Source organism: Podarcis gaigeae, assembly GCF_964106915.1.
Source record: "Podarcis gaigeae genome assembly, chromosome: 7".
Taxonomy (NCBI): Eukaryota; Metazoa; Chordata; class Lepidosauria; order Squamata; family Lacertidae; genus Podarcis; species Podarcis gaigeae.
This window is the reverse complement of record NC_139683.1, coordinates 55,561,327-55,589,027: the sequence shown is the minus strand read 5'-3', so window position 1 is coordinate 55,589,027 and position 27,701 is coordinate 55,561,327. Positions and strand designations below refer to the sequence as shown.

At 41.5% G+C, this 27,701-nt stretch overlaps 1 long non-coding RNA gene across 1 annotated transcript in view; it reads left to right on the top strand.

Moving 5' to 3' along the window:
• Positions 1 to 27,701, top strand: part of LOC310848273 — a 127,426-nt gene that overhangs the window by 17,593 nt on the left and 82,132 nt on the right. The window lies entirely within an intron of this gene.

The window sequence follows — 27,701 nt, the reverse complement described above, 5'->3', positions numbered from 1 at the left end:
GTCAATTTATCATTTTCACAGTTTTAGTGAGTGGTTATGAATCACTAAAATCACAGGTATTGTAGACGCAAGCGTTGTGGCACTATCATTAACCAATACGCAGTGCACAGAGGGATGACTTGGTAATTGAGTGGGACTAATAAGAATACATCATTTAGCTGTGTGTGACAAACTGTGCCTCAAAACACAAGCATGGAAAATTCACATTTTGCTTAATAAATAAATTACACAGCCGATGTATTATACATAATTTGTGTCCTCGTGGATTTGAGTGATATATATAATGCATGGTCCAAGTCATTTATTTATTAAGACTAACTATATATATTGTAGGTTGGGAATTTTAAACTCCAGAGCAAGACCTGCCAAGGTAACTATTACAACTACTGAGTTTGATTGGGCAGCAAATGAGGCTGTGCGTTTGGGGACCTGCAAACACACCGAGTGTTTCTAATGTTACAAGCTCTAGTGTGTTTATAAACTTCAGTTCCCTACATTTATTTAGGAGCCAAAGAGGAGAAACTCCAAAGCCTTTCTGGGAAGGTGGGTATCGGGATATATTTTCCGGGAAAGAAAATGCGGCAGCTCTCCGTTTATTCAAAATACAAAGCGGAGGGGGTGGAACACATAGTGAAAATAACACACATAATAGATGTTTCTGTGGTCTAGTTCTCACTGCCATCGTTAACCTGTGTCTCTGTTCTTGGCTTCACAGCAGGGCGAGCATGACTGAATGCCCCGCCAAACAAAAGTAGTCCCTGCACATAGAAAAGCAGCACATCAGGGATGTGGCAGAACTTTTCTATCTTGATTCATTTTATTTTATGTGGAAGAATTCCCCACACCCTCCGTTAGGAGCAGCACTCATCTCATCTCATCTCATCCGCTGCCTTCCATCTGAAGTGCACTAGTGCATGTAACTGCCCAGAAGATATGGCTGTCAGTTGGTCCAACCATCCATTCTTTTCACAGGGTTACCACTTAGTTATTAAAACAGCAATAGCTGCACCACTGCAGAAAGAAATAATATTACCGGTACTTAATAAGCATTTTAAGAAGCATACTTAATAAGCATCTTAACAAGCATACTAAACATGGTCCTAAGGCAAAGAACCCAGCTACACAGCTGCAAATAAAATGTTCTAAATGTGTTGTAAAATGCAATATACAAATGTGACACTAGATGGCGAGAGTGAGCTATGCCAAATTCAATGTATTTTTCAAAACTTTTTAAAAGCATTTTCATAGTGTGTTTTTTTTAAATATGTGTGTGGATTCCATCAAAGCCTGAGGGCACATAAGGCAGCCATCTTGTTGAAGCTGAACAGTTCAGGGCCTGAATGGGAGGCACTCTGAAGCCCTTGTACTTGTTAGAAATGTGGGCTATAATAAATGTATTAATTAAATGAAATAATAGAGACATGAAGCACAATCATGGCCCAATATGTCTTTGCCCCACTGGACATAGGGGCTGTTGAAAACTGACAAGGGTGTGGGAAAAGAGCATAAGGGGGCTGAATGAGGCCTGCTAAACAAACACACACAGGCTATGATAATATATTAATTGCTACACACGCTCTTTTCTTTTAATTTGTATAACAAATGAATGAGCACTAAGGAGTTTTTTGTATACTCTTGGGGACGAGGTGACACACACACACACACACACAAGATTTATGAATGCTGTGCTACCATAAACATGTCCTTGCTATAATTTAAGTCATTTCCCTCAGCTATTCCCTCTTAAACCTGCAATATCTGCAATAGTTCAAGGATTTCTGTGCCCTTCCCTGCCTCAGTCTGTCACTCCTGATCTCCAAGCATTCAACTTAGGCTAACAGGAAGGTAAGGTTTTATTTATTTATTTTTTAAAAAAGAGCAGGCGATGGGATGCATAAACCCCTTCAGTGCCTGAGATAAATTAAATACCGCATATTGGCCTCAGGTTCTCTGTGTAGAATATTCTGCCCGCTTAGGTGACCCAGGGATTTTAAAACTCATTTTCGAGTCTGTATCTAGTCAGTGTGAAAAGTGTTAATGTTCCTGTATCACAGTACACTGATTACACATCTTTTTTTTACACCCAATAACCACACACAATGATTATATTATTCATAAGATATTTTACCTGAAGTAATAAAGCAAGCAGCTTTAGTTATTATTTCCTAATCTTTTTTTTTAAAAAAACCCCTCTTTTGCTAGCCCTAGGGATTACCCTGCTCTCCCTCCCTGTATATTCTTTAAACAGATATAATAGCATAAGCAGTGGACAGTGGATGCTGATTTGTGTACATTTAGATTTACTCTGGAAGATGGGGGCTGCAGAGGACAGTGACATCCATATGTGTCTAGAGTTGTTATCAATATGCTGATGACAACCAGTTCCTCTGGGACCTGATACCTCTGAGGAAGTGCTCAGGTGGAATGAGGGCAAACAGGTTGAAACTGACTGAACCAGCGCTAGTCAGAATTAGGGTGACTATGTGTCCTACTGTACAGAGGGTCTCCTCTGTTTTGAAGGAGTGACAGAGGAAGTCTTCCATTCGATGGCCTCCTCTGTTTGAGGGCTGCCCAGTCTAAGTCTGGTTTAAAGATGATGTCAGGGGCTGGACTGAGGAGGAGTGGTGGGAGCCGCCGCCCCCCTTCTCCTGAACCGTCCCGAGAAGAGGAGGGCAGTATAGATTTAGAACAGTGGTTTGCAGAAGGACATAGTTCAGAGACTGCAGAGGAGAAAAGCTGGGAAATATCGGGAGAGGAAGAGCAGGAAGAAGAAACACCAGGGGAGAGACAACTGACAGACTCAGTGTCTTTGGAGAGCATTCCTGAGTCCTCCTCTCCCAGGACTAGGCGTGCATTGAGAGTAGTAAAACAGAAAGCTCAGAGGCAGAAAGCCCAGATCAGCTGGTGCAGGGATGACGTAGGATAAGAGAGAAGGAGGGGATTGGGTTTTACTCGGAGCAGCGTCATTATTTAATAAGGACTACATTCCTCCTTTGTCTCTGTGAATACTGAATAAATTATGTGATAAGGACTCTTCTTGTTTACCTGCTTTTTTGGCTGCCACTGGGGGAGGGACAGGATTCCTTGAACCTTGACAGATAAGGAACCATAAGAACGGGGAGCAGGAGCCTTGTAACTGCCTACCAACATCTTACTTATACTATGGTGAGATGTATTATGTGCTCTCTTTCTAAATATGTGCCTATGCATACAAAGTACCATATACAAATTTTATGCAAAATAGGATCCTCTTTTATCCTTGTTATTGTTCATCCACATCTTTATTTAAGCAACATGTAACTGGCCACCGTCATTAGAGGGGATGCTTGTGGGCTGTCCTCATGTCTTGAAAGGGGTTGGAATGCCCCTGTTTCACCCTCACGATACCCTTGAGGTAGATTAGGCTGAGAGATAGTGATGGGCCAAGGATCACTCACTGAGCTTCATGGTTAAGTGAGGATTGAAACCGTGTCTCCTTAGTCCCATACTCTTTCTGGCCAGTGTCTATTCTGTCCAAATTGCTCTTTTGGACAAAAAATATTGAGTAAGTTCTCCATTGCTGAAAAGTCTTGAGTAAATGCTCTTGAAGTAACTGGCATTCTTCCTTTATGGAGAACTTTCCATAGTGTTCAATTTCCAAGCAAGTGTGAGGCACACCAAATATGCTGTCAGCACCAGAGCTGAAAGGTAATATCATGGCCATTTGTTTCAGTAACCTGATCATATAAAACGGAATATTATTTTATTACTAAAAAAAAAAAAATCAATGCAATTTTCCAATGATGCTCATCAAAGACAAAAAGGCCTTGGCCTCATCTTCTGCAAGCTTTGCCCTGTGTGAGGTATTGTAGTTCTTCCCTTCTTTCACTTCTTCCCAGAGTTATAAATTAATATCTCAACCCTGACCATAATATGCCCTCTAACAGTGTTTATTATTACTGCATATTTTAGACAGGTGGTAAGTATTGGCACTTTTTATTATGCTGATAAACAGTGTTGGACTGCCAGGTAAAATGCGTTGTCAGGGGTGATTTCTCACTTTTTTCTCGCTTCCTCTGGATTTTATTTAGGCACATGCAGGATAAATCCCAATTGCTGAAGCATTTTGGCAGAGCTTCCTTTCCGTAATTGACAGTGTTGGGCCATAGGCAGTCAAGAATGTGTCTCAGCAGGTTTGGAGCTGAAATCTAACAATGCAGGCAAGTGAGGTGGTAGAATTACGTGGTAGCAGAAAGCAAAGTTCTAGTTCTGACTGCGAGGGGAGCTTTTTCTTAAATGCCACCTCCATTGAAAAGTTCAGTGCAAGTAGAAAACAGCACACTGAGAGTGGAGTGGGAACACTCATAAATGGTATGTGTAGTGGAGCAAAGTGCACAGAGGGAGGCCTACTGAGAATCTCCTGGGAATCTGTGTAGTGGTTAGAGTGTTGGTCTAGGAGTGGAGAGAACCAGGTTCAAGTCCCCACCTAGCTATGAAGCTCATTGACAGATTTTGGATCATTTGTTTTATCTCTCTTAGCCTATCTTACCTCACAGGGTTGCTGTGAGAAGAAAGCCCCATTGAGTTCAGCAGGACTTCAGGTAAACATGGTTGGGGTTGCAGAGTGGGTCAAAATTCAGTCTTACTTCAGGGAGCCTGGAAAAGGCTTGCAAGACAGCAAGAAGCAGAGAAGTAAGCAGGTGGTCAAGGAAGGTATAAGAGGGAGAGAGAAATGGGCAGGTGGAGAGACTGGACCACAGGAACACAACCCTTTGAGGCTACATAGTCAAGACCATAATCTGGCTGTCACCCAAGCAGAGACCTGGTCCAGCTTGGAACATTTACAGCCAGACCAAATTAATAAGAACAAAAGTCTCCACTGGGGCTCAAATCATGCTGGAGTCTAGGAAGACAGTACTGCTATTTTCCTCTCAGTCCTGTAGTCCTGTGTGTTCATCGCAACAAGGGACATCTGTGATCTGTGACAACAAGGCTGTCTAAGTACCTTCTAATTTTGTCAATAATTAAATTGCAGTGTTTTTAAACAATTCCTGTTATCCTTTCTGTTACTCGTCTATTCACAACCCTTGGAAAATCAGCAATGGTGTGTATGTTTGTGCACATGCAGGTGGATCACAAGGGTTTGAAGTAGGAGCTAAGAACAAGTAATGCAAGAGGGGCCGTGGATATTTGAGGGTTAAGAAGTTTAAATATATGTCCCTGAGACATACATTTAATTTTTAATACCCCATATTTCAAACAATTCATGTTTAGCCAGTATTTATCCAGGATGCACACGACTTAATTTCTACTTCAAACCATTTTTAAAGAATTGACATTCAAAACTGAAAGGCAGCATGCAATGAGAAACCTTAAATATTAGCAGTCTCTCACTTGGTTCTAAACTAGGAGCTGCCAGATGGAGATGAGGGGGTGTGTGTGTGTGTTTGTATGTATCAGTAGCATGGAACTTGCTTGCCTCACACTTGCAATCCGTGCAGGAGGGCTGTGCTGATCTTCCCTCACCCTGATCCTTGCCAGTGCCAGTGGATTAGCAGGACTGGCAGATGTGGCATATCAACTGTGGTGCAGAAGTGGCACCAACTCTCTGAGCCAGTTGGTACCTACACCTTCCACGAGTTCCTTTGCTCTCATGTGCTATTTGATTCCAGCCCTCTGCCTCAAGGTTATGGCTCAGTGGTAGAGTACCAGCTTTGCATGCGGAAAGTTTCAAGTTCAATCCCTGGCATGGTCAGGAAGGGATGGAAGAGACTCCAGTGCGAAACCCTGGACCAATTGCTGCTGCTGCTGTGGAAGCTCCTGCTGCAGCCACAGAAATCACAATGGAGGCAAAGCTACTACTTGACAAAGAATGAGAGCAGAACGGAGCATGACTGACCATGGCTTGTATCCAATACAATGCCACATAACCACCAGGGCAAGGATTATATTTGGGTGTAGGATTTTCGCTTCTTCTACCCTGTGCAACCCTCCGGAGCAGATTTGGAGAGGGCCATGTGAGAGGGGAAGAGGGAGAAAATTCCCATTGCAGAAATCCTTGCACCGACAGGGCAGTTCCTTAGCACTGCATTGGATACAAGCCTTTATCGTATGTCATAGCTGACATATTCAGTTTTGCTATATGAAAACAATTATTGCTATACCTGTCCACTCAGACATAAGCACCATCAGAATCAGGTAATGGGACATTATACTGCAGTCTGTGGTACAGGTATATCTGACATCTTCCACCCTGATGGAAATAATTGGTTAGGCTTCTCTTCAGATTCCTTCTAGGGCTCTCTAACTAATTTCAAGCATCTGGTGTTCTTAGCTTTTATTGCATATTTCAAATACAGTGGTACCTCAGTTTTCAAACGTAATCCATTCCGGAAGACCGTTCAAGTTCTGAAACATTCAAAAGCCGGAAACTCAACAGCTGACAGCCAGGCCTCAGGATCTTGCACTCAGCAGAAGTTGCGTGGCACTTTCGACTTCCGAAGCGTGTTTGAAAACCGAAGCATTTACTTCCGGGTTTACAGTGCTTGTAAACCGAAATGTTCGTCAATGGACACATTCAAAAACCGAGGTACCACTGTAACAAAAAAAGGACCCATGGAGAGAGCACCAGTATCAGCAGATGCAACATTGAGGCTGCAATCCCCCCCCCCCCCCCCACAATACCTGCCAACCCAGAACCAAAATAAGGCATTCCTTTCTTTAAAAAATACTTTATTTAAGATTCAACAATAACAAAAAATCCACAATAACGACTACATCAATTAACCATTTTTAACAATGAGTTGAAAAATTACAGAACATCACTTTAACTTACTCAAATTTTCATATTTGACTTTTATCTCTATTGTAATAATAAACATCTCCTGGCAAAACTAGAATCATTCTTGTAAAATAAGAAATATAATGTTTTTGGTTTCTGATGAAAACAAAGAAAGTAATATAGTAATCTGGAACTGTGTGCGAAAAAATAATAGAAATAATAATAAGGTAAAGGTTAAAGGACCCCTGACCATTAGGTCCAGTCGTGGCCGCCTCTGGGGTTGCGGCGCTCATCTCGCTTTATTGGCCGAGGGAGCCGGCGTACAGCTTCCGGGTCATGTGACCAGCATGACTAAGTCGCTTCTGGCGAACCAGAGCAGCACACGGAAACACCGTTTACCTTCCCGCCGGAGCAGTACCTATTTATCTACTTGCACTTTGATGTGCTTTCGAACTGCTAGGTTGACAGGAGCAGGGACTGAGCAACGGGAGCTCACCCCATCACGGGGATTCGAACCACCGACCTTCTGATTGGCAAGTCCTAGGCTCTGTGGTTTAACCCACAACGCCATCTGCATAATAATAATAATAATAATAATAATAATAATAATAATAATAAAATAATAATAATAATAATAATAATAATAATAATAATAATAATAATAATACAATGAGTCTAATTGGAAGTCAAATGTGTTTATTTTATTTTATTTTTTTCTTTCTCTCTTTTTCCTCCTTTTCTTTCTACCTTCTTTTTTTGGTCCTTTCCTTTTTCTTTTTGATCTGCTAAGAAAGAGATAAAGAGCCAAAATAAGGCATTCCAAGGGGGGGGGGCGTGTTGCTGTGAAGAGTAAGTCTGCAATCTGCTGTATCCTCAGTGGGCCTCACAACCAGGGCAGACCAATCCTTGTGCCAGCCTGGATCACATGCAGTAATCAGCCCAATCTGCCTGTCTCCCCACTGCCACTTTCCACTGCTGCTGCCATGAGTGGCCAGGCTGCAGATGTGACAGTGTCTCCACTTGTTTGCTCCGCTAGTTCTGCACCCTAACCCAGATGTTGAACTGCTGCAAGGCTGCAACACACACTGATTGTTTAAACTCACTTTACTGTTAAGATTAGGCCCCCCAGAGTCGTCCGTGACTGGACCTAATAGTCAGGGGTCCCTTTACCTTTAACTAACCCATAGTTTTCGATTAAGGTTTCATAAGCAACCAATTCTGGAAGAGATGCAAAAGGATAAAGGGGGATGTTCACACCATTTTAGCTTGCCTGCTTCCATAATGAATGAGCCTAAACTATTATTTGTGACATGCTGAAATACTGTTTTAGGAAAGAAAATAATGACTCAAGAGAAGGAACTTGAGATAGTTTGATAGGAAGGAAGGAGGGCTTTTGACTCAGCCAAAAGAGAACAATTCGAAGCATGTTTAAGTAAAGTGTTACTGAGTGCAATGAGGCTCTCTCACTGGCAATATGCATGTGCATAGGAATGTAGGTGAAAACGGTTTAATCAATATATGTCTGAGAGTGTAATTATAACATTGTAACACATATGGATCCAAAAGAAGTATAAAACAAAAATGCATTTTTGTACATATGACTTCCCCCCTTGATATACACAGAAGAAAATTATTTATTTTTTATCCGCTGCTAATCTGATGGAGTACGATTTTTGTTCACAGGACATTTTTACTGATTTATTTTGCCTTAGAGAAAGGAACAAGGCAATACTGCAGAATCAAATCCACCATATGTTGGTTGGGTAATCCCATGTACATGCAACCCCTGTGTGCTTCCATTTATTGGAACATCTGATTATCTGAATGTTTTGGATGCCCTCCAGGCCAATTGGATAAATGGGTTTGTACTGTATTACAGTGATGATTAATACAGATATTTTGCTAGGTCAGCATGCTAAAAAAGAACTGTGCTGCACAAACCACTTAATGCCCCAATTTACCTCAACCATCTGGTTGGTGCCAGCACTGATATTCTGCATCTCAGGGAATCAAAAGGAAGAAGTGAAATAGAGGAACCAGGAACTTTGCATTGAAATCTTCCCAGTGTCATTGAGTCTGCTTCTTTTTAGATCAGTGATTTAGATCAGGGTTCCAGATCACATGGAATCCACTGGCTAGCCCTGAGTCTCATAGTTGCTGGGCCTGAGTTGCATGAAGTCTTGGGTTTGCAATTTTGGGAGAGGGGAGACTGCGGCACTGGGGAGAGGGCAGGCTGGTGAGGCCCCTAGATTTAGAGGCCCTAGGCTTCATCCTACTTAGTCCTGCTTCTCACTCCTTCTGAACAGGGCTACCAAAAGAAAGGAAGGGATTATTGATCTGTGTCATCTGGTTCCCTTGACTCATCTGTGTGGTATATGCGTGTCAACTACAGATGTTAGCTCAAAACGGTCAGACAACAGTCTACGCCAGCATTATTTCTTCAGAGAGTTTAAAAATGCTTGTTTTTGCTGAGCCAATAGATGTATCAGAATTTAATTCCAGTTATTACTCACTCTTTAGCTGTGAATCACATAATTAATGTCTACCATTTTTAGATATGCAATTTAGGTAGCAGCTTTTTCGCATTGTCACTTTTCACAGGTTTCAGTTTAGCAAGTGGGATCTGCAACAAAATGTTGATATTGCTGAATGTCCTGTTCAGTGTCTCAGCCAGCCAGTCCTCTCGTACTCTAAGATATTCCATTTTATTCCCTCTCCCTCCTGTTTTCTCCTCCCAACAGTCAGTACTCAAAAGCTCATTCTGCAGTTTGTCTTTTTTGTCCTCCCCCCACTTTGGTTTCTTTCTGAATAGTTTTTTACTTATTAAAAACCAAGTTTCCCCCAGGCCCACCTGCACTTGTACTCATATCCTGTTTGTGGGATCCCACAGATCTCACACATAGCTAGGGTGAGAACAGGATGTTGCACTTAGATGGACCACTGGTCTGATCCAGTAGGCTCTCCTTATGTTTGGAAAGGTGGCTTGCAAGCTTGCCAGAGTCAGGAAAAGCAAGTTACAGTGGCTGCTGGTGGTAGCAAAATATCAGATTAAGGAAAACAACATTCCTTGGGAGATGAAACTGCATATTCCAGGACAGCTGTGCCTAGATCCTAAAAGAACTGTGATAAGGGCAGAGATTATGACTTTTCACATAGCCAGAAAGGTGTTGGTGGGCATTCAGATGGGTGTCCAAAATGATGCAAGGATCCTGCAATCTTGAAAACTTTCCAAATATGTATTGCAGTCCAGAGACTATTTACAATCAAGACTGTGACATATAATCAAAAGACTGAGTTGAAAGTATAAGAACTGTAGAGACCAGCCATCCTTGGGAGAAACCTCTGCAGCACCCCAAGGAACAGACTGAAGCTTCATCATTGTCTTGCTTCACCATATTGTGTTACTAAGGGGACCACTTAAGCAGAGCAACAATCTTGGGTAACTATTCCTGCAGGACAGGTGTGCATGTGTTCTATGACTGAGATCTTTTGAGGAAGTGGAATGAATTAGCTTTTGAAAACTGGTAGCACTGCCTTGGTCTCTCCACCCCAAGTTGCATTCATGACAGTACTGCTTCACCATTCACACAGACATACCCTCCCCACACTGCCCACCCCAATCTGAGATGAAACTCCTCATTGGTAAAACAAGGGAATGTTGTGGCTGAATGCATAATGGATAAGCTGGCTCAGATGCACAGCATTCTTGCCCCATGAGAAATCTTGGAAATGGTGCATGTCTATAGCAACCTGGCCAGCTGTGAAATGATGGATTCATTTGTGAACCAGACTGGTACACAAAACTAGTACTTGCTGACCTCTGCTGCTTGATAACAGCTTTCAGCCTGTTTTGAAGAAGCATCCATCTGAGAATGAACTTCTAAAGAAGCAAGAAGTTTGACCATATATGCAAAAATAAAAACAAATCTTTTAGAAGCTTCTCTTTATAGGAATGATCTGGGCGAGTCAGCAATTTTGCCTTCCACTTTTTCCTTAGAAAGTTAAGTAACTCTGGCTTTGCTCAGTCTTGTATTAACACAATAAAGGATGGATTAGAAAGCAAAGGCATAGCAAATCAAACAGGTAGATAGGAGTAATCTATTAAGCTGGAAAACTTTCTGTTAGCTATCATGCCTCATGCTGTTGTGTATAATTATTAGCTGCAAAATAGCACAGCTTGAACCTTATTATTGCACATTAAAGAACATTCCACTTATAATTATGAAACAAAAAAAGAAGTGCTTACAAATCATCTGCCAAGAACTAACTTTGCGCACACAAGAATCTAAAATGTGCATCCTTTCTTAACTACTTAATAAATATGCAGCTTTCTTCCCAAACTTTTTTCTTACTATATATTGAATATATGTAACCTTTAAAATTAACCTTTAAAATTAATGTCCTCCCTCCAAAAGAGAGAAAAGGAGTAAAACTCATTTCCATGTTTATTATTTAAAATGTTCCTAAACTGCTCTTCATCAAATATTTCAGGGTAGTGTGTAAAAGTGTGGTTTTAATTCATTTCTCACAACTTGTAAATGCAATTTAAAATTGTATTTTAAAAAGCAATACACAAGCACAGTGAAGTACAAGAAGACAAAAATAATAAAAACTGAACAGAAAATTCAAAAGCAGGAGCTGATGTTTTCTGTAAGGAAGGCATACGCTGAAAACCACAGCTGATCTCAGAAGGCTCACTTGTGGTAGTAGTACTTTATTAATTTTAATTGATTAGTTCCAGAGCTTGGAAAATATGTTCCTGTTTCCAGATCATCCCGTTTTCTTTTCTTGTGTTCTGTCTATTATGCCAAGAACCTGGGACTATGTTGTTTTGTTCGGCTGTGTATGTACCGTGCATTTAAAACTCAAGACTGCCCAAAAGAATCTTGAGAACTGTAATTTGTCAAGGTGCTGAGAACTGTATTTCTGGTAGGCTACAGTTCCCAAGTTTATTGCAGGTATGGCATGTGCTTTAATTGTATGGTGTGTACAGCCTTAATTTTTATTTCAGTGCCTCTCACAGCATTAGGTGCTTTATAACAAATTAGTAACAATTCATTTTCCTACTGTAAAAGACACTTCTCATTGTTCTTCCCAACCTCCCCCTTTGTGTTTTATATACCATATTTTTCCATGTATAACACACCCCCAGGTATAAGATGACCCCTATTTTTTTGGACCGCAACATAATGGGGGGGGTGTTCAGCTGCGGGGGGGGGGGGGAGATTGGCCAGAGTTGTCTGCATGCTTGCCGCCAAAAGACCACCTGCACACTCGGCACAACCACAGCCGATTGCACACATGCCTTGCCGCTGCAGTAAATAGCCACCCAATTGCCTCAGCTGCAGCCAATAGTCAGCAGGGCTTGCCGCAGCAACCAATCACATGCCCAATCGCCGCTGCCAATCTCCTGCTGCCTGCTGCCACCAATCGCCCGTCTCCTCTGCTATCCGTGTATAAGACGACCCACAATTTTTGCCTATTATTTCTAAGGAAAATATATCGTCTAATACACAGAAAAATATGGTATTCTCTCTCTCTCTCTCTCTCTCTCTGTCTCTCTCCTTTATGTAAAGGTGCATTTCACCCTGTGATTTCACCATACCTGGTCCCCACTCACTTTTTTTGGGAGGGGTATAACCATAGGGTATGTGGGAAATGAAACAACGGAAGGCCAGAGTATTCTGGTGCTGTACTGAAACAGGTTCTTCTATCTCTCCAAAGTATCATTCCCCTGTGAAAGAGACCTCCATACTTCTGCCACATTCTCAGGATATTTTAGAATTTCAATACAGTCATACCTTGGTTCTGGAACGCCTTGCAACTTAAACATTTTGGCTCCCAGATGCTGCAAACCCAGAAGTGAGTGTTCCGGTTTGCGAACAATTTTTGGAACATCTGACGCAGCTTCTGCAGCTTCTGATTGAGTGCGGGAAGCTCCTGCAGCCAATCAGAAGCCGCACCTTGGTTTTCGAACATTTTCAGAAGTCGAACGGACTTCTGGAATGGATTCCGTTTGAGAACCAAGGTACGACTGTACATACATACTTGAATATATCTGATGGAGAGCTAGCTACAACATACCCTCCAATATTGGTCTGATGAAAAAAGGGACATCTTATTCAATTATTATTATTATTATTATTATTATTATTATTATTTTATTTATAACCACACCCATCTGACTGGGTTGTTGCAGCCACTTTGGGTGGCTTCGAACATACATAAAAACATAATAAAACATTAAACATTTAAAAACTTCCCTGTACAGGGCAGCCTTCAGGTGTCCTTGAAAGGTTGTATAGTTACTTATATCTTTGTCTTGGGGGTCGCATAACTCCACACCCTCTAACATTTATCTGATGAAAATAGGAGAAGTGGGAAATTCCAGGATCAGATCAGAAACTTCAGTAAATCTGGGGCTGTCTCTGGAAAATAGGAATACTTGGAAAGACTGCAAAATGTGCCTGAAATGGGTGCATTCACTTTTGTTTTTAATGGCGAGTTCTTTGACCTTAAAACAACAAAACAAAAACCTCCTTTCCCCACTCATTTCTTTAAAACTAAAAAGACTTCACTTAAAATAAAAATGACAAGGAACAGCTGTCAGGCACACACCAGGCTGCCTGCCCACCTTCCTGTGCTTAGAAGGAAGCCCAGCCAAGGATGTCACAGGATTTTTCAGAAGGCTGCAGAGTACAGAACTCCGGAGAGATGATTTGTGGAACGAAAACAAGGACGTTCACAAACACCTCTCAGATACCCCAAAAGTGCAACTAAAGCCTGCACCTCAGCCATGAGATTTTCCTGGGGAGAGGGAAAAATCTCCATAAAATAAAATCTAAATACAGTTTCTTTTCCCATTTATTAATGGGGAAAGGGTTGGGGGAAAATGGGAGAAATTCTTGGCACAACACTCATAAATTTACCACAAATATGGTGAACATCACAGCGACTGTTCTTATGTTGGTGTACTTAAATACTTTTAAAAACCCCACCTTTAAGCTGCCAAAGTCAACACGACTAGGCAGCCTACCCTCTAGAAATGGATTGCTAGGGTTTGTGATTTCTTAAAACTCCTAAACGGGTCCAGAGATTTATCAGTGACTAAGGCCATGACTTGATTCAGTAAGTTTAGCAATCATTCCTCAGCTTTTCACATCTACCTGTTAGGCTGCAGCCAGTGACCTGGTGTAAACCGGCTGCAAATCATTTTAGGAGCAATTCTGCAGGTGCCAGTAAAGTTATGTTTAACAAACAAGCGTTACTGAACATGTAGAGCATTTTCCAAATTGGTCAGCTGGCAAACAGCTTAGTTCAATTTTAAAACTGCAAACCTGCTAATGTTTGTAGGAAAATGAGCAGGACTAAGCAAGTAATCATGTTGATGAACCTGAGCCAAGGCGACTTGATGAAGGCCGCTCGCTTACATTTGAGCTCTAAACTACTTGGCCTTGCTTCATTTTCTGTGCAGAAAATATACGCTCCCAAGAATGGAGCCATGGATATTAAAGTTATTCCACCTGGCTTACATTTGGGGGGAGGGGGTGGGGCTCTTGCCTTTCCAGGGCAATTAAATGTATTATTTATATGATGTTCTAATCCTGGAGGCTATTAGATGCTGCAGAAGAAGCCTGAAACTCACAGCTTGCCCAGCTATAGCAGCCACAGATATTGTCTGAAAAAAAGGATTGTTAGTGGTCTAAGATTTGAATGATACTCCACTGACTGAATTTGGGGTGAATAAAAGGGGTTTTAGCACTCAGACTTTATTGATAGGCAAGATATTCTTTAAAAAAAGCATTGTATAATGAAGACATCTCCTCAAACTTCCTATTCATTTAATTGATTGTTTTTCCATAGGAAACTAAAAGTAGACAAATTTTACTAATATTATCATCAATAAGTATTTATATAGGGCTGTATTCAATGTATCCATCAAGGTTCTATCAATGCAAAAATAATAATGATAATAAAATCCTTGTACAATGGAACATCTATCTTCTCTCATCCATTTTTCCTCGTCCTGGAAACAAAAATGTTTGCAAGGTGCCTTTTTAATGTATTACTCTCTGAGCAAAACAAAGCCTAGTTCATGCTTAGTCAGAAGTGAGCAGTACCAATTTTTGACGGTTCTTAAAATGAACTAAGTGTGTGTATGAATTTTATATTCCAGAAAACTATGTGTGATCCTGCTATGGCAGCTTTGAACAAACATTGCATTGTGCTGCGTTTTGTTCCTCACGCATAGACTGTGCATTGACATGTGTCAATGCACATATTTCTTTTAATCTGCATCTGAGTGAAAAAAATCTCAGCAATTAATTTTTAGACTGTTTAATGAGTAAACATATGATAAGAAATTTTAAATTATTTACTTCAACACATTTATGTTGATTTGCTGTGGAAGGTTTTGAGAGTACACAATTTGAGCACTGTAACCTATGAGTTGTGCAGAAACCTTCACCATTTTTATACACTGGATTAAAAAGTGGATCTCAAACTCCTGCTACACACTTCCTATATTAGCAAGGCTTGCACACTTTGAACAAAGAAGAACTTCTGAGTAAACAAGCAACAGGGTAGAGAAGACAATTGATGTGCATTTGCTGAAATCAAGCACAAATTTAGTAGATTTCTGAATAATAATAAATTGCCTAGGGTGGGTTTTTTTTTGTCTGAAAACTGGAAAGGAAGCATTTTGATAAAATGTCCACTCTGTGTTCTGTAGCAAAAACAGATGTTCATTAATAAACAGACTGGCCATAAAACATTGGAACTGCCATCTGGTTGGGATGTTTCAAAGGAGATGTTTTGTCTCTAATATTTCCTTTGGTAAAGTTCTGGTGGGAATCAAGTGCTTTCTTTATGACTAGACAGAAATATGATTCCCACCATTACTACCTCCTCCAAATACATGGATACTGTAATAAAATAATTAGAAACTCCATTGTGTACCCAATACATTTATTTAAAATGACCTAACCGGCAAATGTAGCAAAATAGTAGCTTTCTGTTTTATAATATTGCCGGATATTCTGAAGATCTGTGAGTATCTGGGATAGAACTGGGCATGGTTTCAGGGATAAAATCCATGTGGGCTTTTAAGAGCAAATCTTTCTGTATCCTTAAAAATCTGCATAGAAGGAGGGGAAACCCACAAAGCTCTTAGTTATAAGCAATTAGTTGTAAGTGCTTATGAGGTAGTCTGAGGGCTACCTGCCTGTCTCCTTTTGTTGTCTGGAAAAAATAAATTTCTGCTGCCTAAAAGCTGTTGCCACCCTGCATGTTGATGTTAACACAGCAGGTCTTGATGGGTCTTGATTACATGCTGTTGCACTCAGGGGAAATTTAATGTATTTTTATATTTGATGTACTTTGCAGACAATTTTGCCCTTAAAGTGTGCTTGTACATGACATGTACATGAAATTGCCCCCTGAGAGTGATGGCGCATCACCAAAGTCCATTGCTCCCAGTGGGCTTGCTTCCTTGACTTCTGTACACGCAGGGGCAGGAGCCCTGCACACCAGCTAGCTGCTCTTAAGCAGCTGAAATACCATTATAAAAGAAAATAGGCAGCCCACAGACCACCTTGCATTCACCATGTATTCCTATGAGAGAATAGGAATCGGCAATGCACAGGTTCTGGAGCATCATGGTAGTTAACTATAGTGGGATAGCCCAGTCAGTAGAGCATGAGACTCTTATCCTCAGAGCTATGGGTTTGAGCCCATGCTGGGTAAAATATTCCTGCATTGCAGGGACTTGGACTAGATGATCCCTGTGGTCCCTTCCAATTCTACAGTCCTTTGATTCTACCTTGACCAGACCCTCCACTTTGGTACAGGCAGATCAGACCATGTGTGTCTGCTTCAGAATCAAAACTCACTGGACTCTTACCCCCATCCCTAGATGAAACATGGCATAATGGTTCTACAAGGTATTTTGGACAATGCACTGTTGATAGAAAATCATCAGCTACTTAGAAACATAGGAAGCTTCCTGATTAGACCATTTGTCCATCTAGCTCCACACTGACTAGTCTGACTGGCAGCAAATCTCCTGTTTCAGACCTGAAGGCGGATTGAACCTGTGACCTTCTGTATGCAAACTATGTGCTTTACCATAGCCATGGCCCTTCATTCTCATTTGCCATTTAAATATGCCCAGCATTTATTTGCTTTGCATGTGTGATATTGCTTGATGCCCTTTAGACCAGTCTCCAAAAAACACTGCTGTGTACTCCCTGCCTGCTTCTTTAGCTGCTGTGGGTTGTGTTGCATTTGCTCCATGAAGCTGCTGAATGGCCAAATCCCCTTTTGAGGCACAATAGCTCACCATCCCAAAACCCTTTAGTCCCGTCCTGTTCACTGCTTCCATGACTACCCATGCCTCTACTTAGCACAGAGAACAAGAAATGGCTTTCTCAAGCTTCCCTATTCAGCAGCCACCACTTGTGGTCAGTAATTCACCATGAAACTGCTTATTAATTTGTTCCTCCGCTGCACTGTTTATCGATATTGCTTTTATTGTGGTACTTCGCCTCAGCTATGAAGGAAGAGGATGCACACCTTCATCTAAAGCTAATGGTATTGCTGCCTGCCAATGCTGCTGAGAAGCTGAGGAGCAATGCGACTAATAAAACATCACCAATAAAAATATGAAGGGGGGAAACGTAGGAAATGTATATTCAAACTACCTGCATGGGGCCTGCAGCCATTAATAGGACAGCCCTAAACAACAGTTAGGAAAGGTTTATATGGCTCTTTGGGGGACTCAAGAGGGTGGCATTTGTTTGACTGGCAGGCTGATACTCCTCGACGGTGCAGCCTAACTAGCAATAGTAGCAGCTGAAATGGGTGGATGAAGGATTTTATTCATATAGTGTGCTTGGAAACATCTCTTGTCCTTAAGGGTGAAACTGGAATTGACTGGAAGTCTAAGAAGGATGAGTTAATTATAAACAAAAGGCAGGCCACAAGAGAGAGGGCTTAATGTGAAGAGAAATTTGCAACTGGAAAAAAAGCACTTCTTTATCTCAGACACGAAACCTGGGATCGATACACATTCAACACCAAACCATGGTTTAGCATTACATGGATGAGTTGTAGTCAGTCTTGGGCCCATGGTCTCCCTCCTCCTCCCTCCTCCAGCACAGCCACAGAGAGGAGACTGGAAGCATCAACATCCTTCTTAGATTAGCATTTAGTATTTACTTTACCATTATATTTCAACCATAAACTGTGGCTAGTATTCACTATGGTTAGTGAAAACAAATCAGTCTCATAAACTGCGGATTCAAATAGGCTTTTCCTCACTAGCAATAGTTAAGTCTAATCATATTGTATCTAGATTTGAATGTCACAGTGAGTTGCGGTTGGTCAAAAACAGAGGCTTCTGAACTTGTCTTTTTAGCTGCACTGGAGGAGCCATGGGCACACAGTTACTGATATGGTATTTGTTAGGAATTGCATGGGTGGCTTGTCAAATCTGTGCCTCCTCAGACATGCCTCATTGTTAGCCTAGCCTAGTTACTATGATATCAGGTGTGAACTGCTCTGAGCAATTAGATAAGTGTTATATAAATACTAATTGCCACTGGTTACTTCAATCTAAACTACCCTGTGCTTTCCATAGTACAAATTTTATAGGAACCATCTAGAAAGCTCCATACTCTTGTTTCACCTGTTACACCACCCACTACCTTCTAACAGATGAAGAATTTATGATCAAACTATCTTTTTACCATATTTCCCCCCGTATATCATTTGCTATGTAATATTGTTACTGTTATCATGGAGGCATATGCCACTAGCGACTTAACTGGCACCATGAGTTGTTTACTACAAAGTGCCATTGTTAGCTGGGCACTCACATTTCTAGGTGCTACATCTCTCTGCTTGCCTAGAGATGGGGAACGAACAACTGTAGGTCTGCTGTCAGATTTGCCTTCCACATGGCTATCCAAAGCTCTCCCTGTGTGGAGCTGACTTAGCTTCTATTCATCCCTTTGCATAAATGTTTTGAGAACTTTCATATAATCATCATCAGTCATTCATTATCAGCCTCTTCCAGCCCACTGCTGGGCAAAGACTTCCTATGATGCTCTGGGCCTTTGCATTGGAGGGGTTTTGCCAGAATTGTGCCAGGCCTAGTAGGCAGTGCCAGTTGGTGAAGCTCTGAAAGAGTTTGCCAGCTTATCCCCCCCCCCCCCAGAGACTGCAGTATAATAGAAGAGCCTCCCAAAGACGGATGTCCCTTATGAAATTGGATGGACGTTCATTTGCTCATGGGATAACCTTAGGGGAACAATGAATGACAAGTGTACCACCTTGCCCAGTGTCTGAATATGAAATAAAGGCATCCCTTATACAGGGAGAAATATGATGCCATGTTCTGTCTCTGTCTCCTCCCCTCACTTTATGTTACAAAGAAAGAGGAAGACAAAACACAGGGAGTCTATGCTGTTTCCCATTCTTCCACTTGAGACGACCATTTCTGCTACTGACAGCACATTCCTATGAATGTCTACTCAGAAGTAAGTCCCATTGAGTCATAATGAAATTTCAGTATGTATAGGATAGTAGCCTGAGTACAGTTGTACCATGGTTGTTGAACTTAATCTGTCCTAGGAGTCCGTTCAACTCCTGAAATGGTTTGAAAACAAGGTGTGGCTTCTGATCGGCTGCAGGAGCTTCCTGCACTAAGCTGGAAGTCGTGTCGGACGTTTGGCTTCCGAAAAACATTCACAAACAGGAACACTCACTTCCAGGTTTGTGGCGTTCGGGAGCCAAAACGTGCGAGTATCAAGGTGTTCAACAACCAAGATATGACTGTATGCATTATCTACAGCATAGATTAGCACAGGGCAAGGAGAGGGGAACACCATAGTTACTGAGAGAGAATGAGAAGCTGCGGCATAAGATACCTATGCTACTTGTGCTGTTTTCTCTCACAATACATTTTTAAAACAAACAGTGAATATTCTTAACATGGCACATAATGCCCAAACCGGCTTTTTCCAAATTCAGCTGGCAAGCCTTAGAAATGTGACTGATCTGAATGCTTCTGGTGGAAATGTGTGTCCTGTTTTGGGTCCTGCTACCATTTTGTGTGGGTTGTCCTTCCACCATTTGGTTTGTCTCCATGTAGTCAGCAAACAGTTTTGGCTATAGCTTGCACAGGGATGTTTCTGGGATGCATGTGATGAGCCAGCACACACCAGTGGCTGACAGCATGGCTTGGCTGCTTTCAAGAGGCACATCAGATTTCTTGTGAGAAGCAGCCTTTAGTCTCACTCTCAACTCAAGAGCCTCCCGCATTTATAACTTACAGAACTTTCCTGATAGCTCTTTTTAACAAAGTAAGGCCACCTTTATTTTATTTTTTTAAAGCCCACTTTTCTAGTTAGACAAATTGCCTCCAGGAGAGCTGCAAATGAAATCTGAGTCCCATAATGGATGGTGACTTTTTCAGAACAGTATTTATTCTTTCCTTTCTTTCTCTCCCACCCCCTTTTGCCATTGCTGGCCTTCAGAAGTCAACTTTTCCATTCCTACTATATGAAAGGATCTCCCATGACACCTATAGACCTTTCATAATGGATAGATTCTTTCAATGATACAGACAAAATGAGTTTTCCTAGATGGTACTACCCCACTCTGAGCTGATAACATAAGACTCCAGAACTATGGGCATTGCTGTGATTACTACTTTTGCACACTGTGGTGTTTCAGAAACTTGTGCATCTTCTGCTTTATGAGATATACTTGGCCTAGGGGACCAAAGTGGAAGGATGAGGGAGAAAAGGAAGTGCATAATGGTATGGCCTCCAGCACTATTATTTATGACAGTATCCTTCCAGCAATCGGTGCTTGCATAGGGTGAAAGCCTGGTTTCAATTCTGCCCTTGAAACATGGATTAAGCAATGTTGCTAATACATATTTGTCCCTGCGGCTGTCAAACATTTCACTGATACTAGACTCTGTAGACAGCTTAATAGCTAGGTCTTCTGTCAATGTTACTGCAGCAGTGTCTCCTTTGCTTTAAGATGCCGTTCAGATTTATTCAAGCAATAGGTGTAGCCTGATGCTTGGTAAATAACAGCACCTGCCTTTATATTTTCACCACCATTCACTGCCTTTCCAAATGGTGGCCTGAGTTCCAAGAAGAAGAAGAAGGTAGGCAAAATTGTGAAGGTGATCGATCTGTTTCCTGTTTCGTGCTTCATGACCGATCGACTCTGCTTTTGTACTATGAACATGTGCAACACTAAGTAATGCCGTAAGGACCTGCAAATTTGGCATATGCACAGTAGCTTGGACAATGCTTTCTGAGTGCTGCCAGGACAGAGATTTACAACTGTTCAATAAACAGCCAAAAGGTATCTGGGTTTTACATATTGCATTGGGGTTTACTACTATGTATGTGCACACATGTGTAGAAGCATATGGATGTTTAAAGGAAAGTGGACGTAGAACTAGATGGCATGGAATCAACTTTATTGGGCTGCACCAAACTGAAACCCAGCATGAAGCTGTCAGCTTACATGATAATATTTAATTGCTATAATATGTTATCTGGAATGTTAAAGTCCCACCAGAAATAGACTCTATATGTAATGGAAACAGTTTACAGTGGTACCTCGCAAGATGAATGCCTCGCAAGACGAAAAACGCGCAAGACAAAAGGGTTTTTCATTTTTTGAGTTGCTTCGCAAGACGATTTTCCCTATGGGCTTGCTTCGCAAGACGAAAACGTCTTGCGATTTTGTTTCCTTTTTCTTAAAGCCGTTAATACCCAGGGAATCCGCACTCCGCAAAACAAAAAAATCGCAAGACGAAACAACTCGCAGAACGAATTAATTTCGTCTTGCGAGGCACCACTGTATTTACTTCTGGGGGTGAGAACAGGGAACAACAGGTTTATTTGAAATCTGAGAAGTGTTGTATTTTTCAAAGGAGGCCTTGTCCAAAATGGATGAAGCATATAACTCCTATGGAGAGCAGTGGGGTGTTTTTTTCTGATGCATGGGTAAAATGTTGACCTCAATATGCATTTTATTGGCTTGAGCATGGAAAATGGATCTTTAAGCCGCTATTGATCAATGGAGAAGAAAGATGTAGGATGTTTATGATTAAGCATATTGCCTATATGTATATTTCAGAAGTAAGAAACAGTTCTGTGGAGATTTTTCAGACAAACTGGTTTCCATTTGTGCAATTTTGGAATAGATATACCTGTAGTTCTGTGGAATTATCACTTATGGACATCTTGACAATTTGATGTAGGGTAACTGATTGAAATAATGTGTTTAGGACCATCTCTTTTTTGTTAATTGTTCTGTTTGTGTGTGTGTTTGTGTGTAATAAATGGAACTGGCCAATGTGATAGAAAGCCAAGAAATGTAAATCCTTGCAAAGTTCTGTTAAATTAGAACTCTAATGTTGTTCCTGGTGAAAGTTATTTGATACATTGTTTTCTATCTCATAGTAAGAAAAAAGCGCTCCTACCCATGAGAGATATTGATTTTCTTATTTCTTCAGAGAAAGTCAATAGGTGTCAGGAACAGGGAAAAGCACAGGTCATTCAGGCTTCCTTTCCTTTTCTGAAATACAGTGGTGCCTCGCAAGACGAAATTAATTCGTTCCGCGAGTTGCTTCGTCTTGCGATTTTTTTCGTCTTGCGGAGCACGGATTCACTGGGTATTAACGGCTTTAAGAAAAAAGGAAGCAAACCCGCAAGACGTTTTCGTCTTGCGAAGCAAGCCCATAGGGAAAATCGTCTTGCGAAGCAACTCAAGAAACGAAAAAACCTTTTGTCTTGCGCGTTTTTTGTCTAGCGAGGCATTCGTCTTGCGAGGTACCACTGTACTTTCATTCTTCTGAAGTAAGTTTGGTGGCAATGCAGCAAAGGTCCTTTTCCTGTTGTGGTGCCCTGGCTGTAGAATGCTCTCTCCTGGTGGTAGTGCTGACTCTAATGTCTTTTTGGCAGCAGGTTTAAATATTAATTGATTTGTTGTTGATGATTGAAAATACTAGTATTTCATTTCATTTCCTTGAAGACTTTACTGATGTTGATGTTTGTGTGTGCTCAGGGACTGTGCACACAGTCTAGCAAACTTGCATGGGTCAAAAGTGGCAAAATCCAGCTTAACCCTATGCTCATTTCATCTATGCCCTTGGAATGCCTGGGATGTCAACAGAGGTCAAATAATTGCTTTTTAAAAAGGGGTGGGGAGCACGTATTCCATAGTGGGTAGCGATTGATTTTGAGAGGGATGCTGGCAAGATGGCAGTATGTTATAATGCAATAATAAACAAGGGTTTTATTGTTCACACACATCTCTATGGCTGTTAATTTTGTCGAGAACATTGGAAGGGACTCTCCAACGGCAAGCAAAACTAATTGAGAAGTACAGCAGACAGAAGATTTAGGATGAGGTGGGATACAAAGTATCACCCAAAGAAGCTTGAGAGAAGTTCTGTAACCAGATTTCCTACACAGCTTAGCAAGCACTACAGAACAGAGGTGGAAGACACATGGAATTGGCAGTCCCTGGCCTTGAAGCTCTGCTAGAAGGTTGAATATAGTTCCAAACTGCATGCCAAACTGTTGCTTTTCTGCACGCTAGCTCACATGTTTTTGTTCTTTTTCTATGGAATGGACATTTCTACCATATGTTTATTTATTTATTGCATTTGTATCCCACCTTTGTCCAAGGAGCTCAAGGTGACATACAAGGCCCGCCCCCTCCTCATTTAATCTTCACAACAACCCTGGTAGGTAGGTTAGGCTGAGAGGCAGTGACTGCCCAAGGTGACCCCATGACCTTCATGGCCAAGTGGGGATGCAAACCATAGAATCATAGAATTGTAGAGTTAGAAGTGACCCCGAGGATCGTCCAACCCCTTGCAATGCAGGAATATGCAGCTGTCCCATATGGGGATCGATCATGCAAACTTGGCATTATCAGGACCACAGTTTAACTGACTGACCCTGGTTTCCCAGGTCCTACTTTGACATTCTAACCACTGCACCATACTGGCTCTCATTTACATGGCTTTGTGTTTACATCTGCCTCTTTCAGTTTATTTTCATGTTGGTATCCTATCCAGCTTGTGCCTCCCATGCAGATGCCTAGTTGTGGCTTCTTCCTTCTGACATCCTCCTTCTTTTACTCCTTGTTATATAATCTTCAATGAGAACTTTCAAATGATGGACACTCTGAAACGTCATTGGCTTTCCTACTAGGCATCAAACTGAAATAGCTTCTTTTTTATTAACTTCTATTATACAATTAAAAAACAACAACCCCATACTATTGAGAAATGATAGCAAGACATTTTTATTCAAAATAGCATTTAGGGATCTTGTCAGATCAGTTTTTGCAATAATGCAATACTATGTGTGTGTGCTCAAAAGTAAAACTGAAGATAAGAATGCAAATGTTTGCTTATAGAAGTTGTTTTATCTGATGGGTGAAACGCCCAATTTTTATCCTGTGTAAAACACTCTGTATAGGTGAGTAATACATGTGATAAGATATGAATACAACCAACCACTAAAGATTTGCTAGGTGAAAATTGAGATATTTTATACCATTGAAGATGCTTCTTTAACTGACCAGACAGGAGAACTCAAGTCCTAGAATTTCTCCTGAGTTATCCCCTTATTTTTTTTATTGGCTCTGCTCTTGTGCCTTCAACCTGACAGACAGAAGACAAGAAATTTTTTTCATACAGCCACAGCCTTGGTATAAATAAATTAAAATGCAAAAATTGCACAATTCCTAACCTACATAGTCAACTAAAGACAAACACGAACCAAGATCTATTCACCTAAGCAAACTTCCTTTACAGGTTGTTTCTGCAGAAAAGATAAATCTTAGCAAGTGGGGAAATCTAGCAGTGGAAGCAGAAGATTGTTGTCAAGTTGGTAGGATTTCCATGTACAGCACTTTTATAGAGTCATAGAGATGGAAGGGACCACAAGGATAATCTAGTCCAACCCTCTGCAATGCGGGAATCTTTTGCCCAGCATGGGACTCGAACCCATTACCCTGAGCTTAAGAATCTCACTCTCCAGTGCTCTCTCTCTCTCTCTCTATTCCCAGTATAATAAACCACACCTAACTTGACTTGAGTATCTTGTCAGTGAAGACAATGCAGAGCAGATGTGTGTTACAATGCAGATGAGGCAGGTATGCATTTTAGGCACTCAAGCCGCAACTAGGCTACATAAGATGGTGAGCCTATGTATGCCCTTAGCTGACGGAAGCCGATAATATGAATTTCTACTGTATTTAACATGTTTGAGAATTCAGAGTTTATTTTCTCATAGCCGTTTCCCACTCATAATGATTTACCAAGTCATGGGAAAGCAATTTTGAATCCCACTCTAAATCCACAGTTTACATAACAAGCCTCCCTGAGACATCTACTTATTATTTATCGAGATTTATTCCTTCTGGACTGGAGTATGTTTGGTGAGCCAGGTGGCTTCCTTCGCGCCACAACAGCACGCAGCACAATAGCCAGAGAAGCAGCATGAAAATGGTTTCTTTAGGTATGCTTGCTTATCATTCAGCCCTCATCGACTCACGTTGTATGAAAGTAAATGAACAAATAAACAGAATTCAGGTTTGGATCACGTTTATTTTGCTACTGTTTGAATGTCAAAAGCATACGCATTTTAAAATATTTTCCCATTCTGTTGCAAAACATTACAGAACTGGATGTTCATACTGAGGTGGTGATTTGCTTTGCTCAGCCTTGTGCTATATGAATAGAAAATTACAAAGAAGACATTGCTTTTACTCAGTGGCGTAGCGTGGGGGGTGCAGAGGGGGCTGGCCGCACCGGGCACAACATCTGGGGGTTAGGGTTAGGGGGCGCAAATCCACGGGTTAGGGGGCGCAAATCTATGGGTTAGGGGGTGCAAATTACTTGCCTTGCCCCGGGTGCTGACAACCCACGCTACGCCACTGCTTTTACTTTAATATAGGATTCTGACTATTACTTTATATATGTGTAGTAAGTAGCATACCGCCTCTCCTGGTATGTCCCACAGAGGACCTTATGGTCTTCAAATAAAAACATCTAGGAGATCCCGAACCACAGGGAGGTTAGGCTGGCCTCAACCAGAGCCAGGGCTTTTTCGGCTGTGGCCCCGATCTGGTGGAACGCTCTATCACAAGAGACTAGGGCCCTGCTGGACTTGACATCTTTTCACAGGGCCTGCAAGACAGAGCTGTTCCACCAGGCCTTTGGCCAAGGCACAGTCTGACCCCCTCCTTCTGTAATCCTCATAGAACTCTAGCCCAATGGTTGCCATTAATTTGACTCTGAATTGGTTTTAGAATGTATTTCAATTAATTGATTGTGGTTTTATGTAAACTGTGTTATTTTTACTGTTGTTAGCCGCTCTGAGCCTGGCTTCAGCTGGGGAGGGCGGGATATAAATAAAAAATTATTATTATTATTACTACTGGTTTTTGGTCTTCATTATAGAGTCCAGTCCCCCCCCCCCCGGGTCTTTTTTAATCAAAGAAGGGAAAACGCCTTTCACTTTACCATCATGGTGTTTTGGGTCTTGAGCATTGCTTCTGTGCATAGTAGATCTGTCAGGGTACAATTTGCACCAGGAAAGTGGCTGGTGAGCGAGAGTGCTTAACCCCTCCCCGCTTGTCAGTTTCCTCTCACAAAGCTCTTCACAGACATTTCCTCACTGCTTGGGTTCCAGACCCACGGTTCTATTTCGAACAGGACTATGAAACCTTGAGTGGAGGAAAAGAAACAGATAAAGGAGTTGGAGGAACAACCATAAGAAGGAGAAGTGTCAAGTGCTTTCTTTCCATACTAGTACTAGGAAGCAAACTGAGCCCCATTGGCCCCATTGCATGGGGAAATGATTAGCCAACTCTTGAAAGCAAGAGATTGATGCAGGGTAAGCAGTGTGGCCCTAAATTAGCCTTAACTTCTCATTCTTTTTATATAGCTTGTTATGTTAACTGAGGGACGCAGGTGGCGCTGTGGGTTAAACCACAGAGCCTAGGACTTGCCGATCAGAAGGTCGGCAGTTCGAATCTCCACAACGGGGTGAGCTCCCATTGCTCGGTCCCTGCTGCTGCCCACCTAGCAGTTCGAAAGCATGTCAAAGTGCAAGTAGATAAATAGGTACCGCTCTGGCGGGAAGGTAAACGGCGTTTCCGTGCGCTGCTCTGGTTCGCCAGGAGTGGCTTAGACATGCTGGCCACATGACCCGTAAGCTGTACGCCAGCTCCCTCAGCCAATAAAGCAAGATGAGCATCGCAACCCCAGAGTTGGCCATGACTGGACCTAGTGGTCAGGGGTCCCCTTACCTTTACCTTATGTTAACTGAAGGGCATGATGCTGAGAAAAACAATACCGTTATTTTATCTATCAGTTACAAGGTTAACACTCAGATATTGAACATGTTGAATGAGGAAGAAAAACAGGAGTTGGCTTATGCTCAATGCATACAAAACCCAACAACTCCTCACAAGGCGCATGTCCAAAACCATCCTTGATCTATCAGCTCCTATGTCTAATTGTTTTGCGGAAAATGGTTTGCCTTGGTAGGTGTTCCATAAACAACCATAGCTAATGTTGCTTCCGGGGAGAAGCACCCTGTTGTTCCTGAATGAAATATGTTTGGGAATGCATTGAAAAAAGTGTGGCTGAATTTGCTAACATTGGATATAAAACAAATTTCTCAGCTTGCACGGTCATTGTGGGAATCATATTCAGCTTATGCGATGAAATATAATGCATTTTAATACATCTAAAATGTTTCTGAAAAGCATACTTTCATAATTAATTACATTAGCCATCACATTTCTCATTGGTGGTCATATTCTATTCATGCTTTAATATTTTGGATAGATAGCTCTGTTGAGATCTTGGTAACCCAGATTA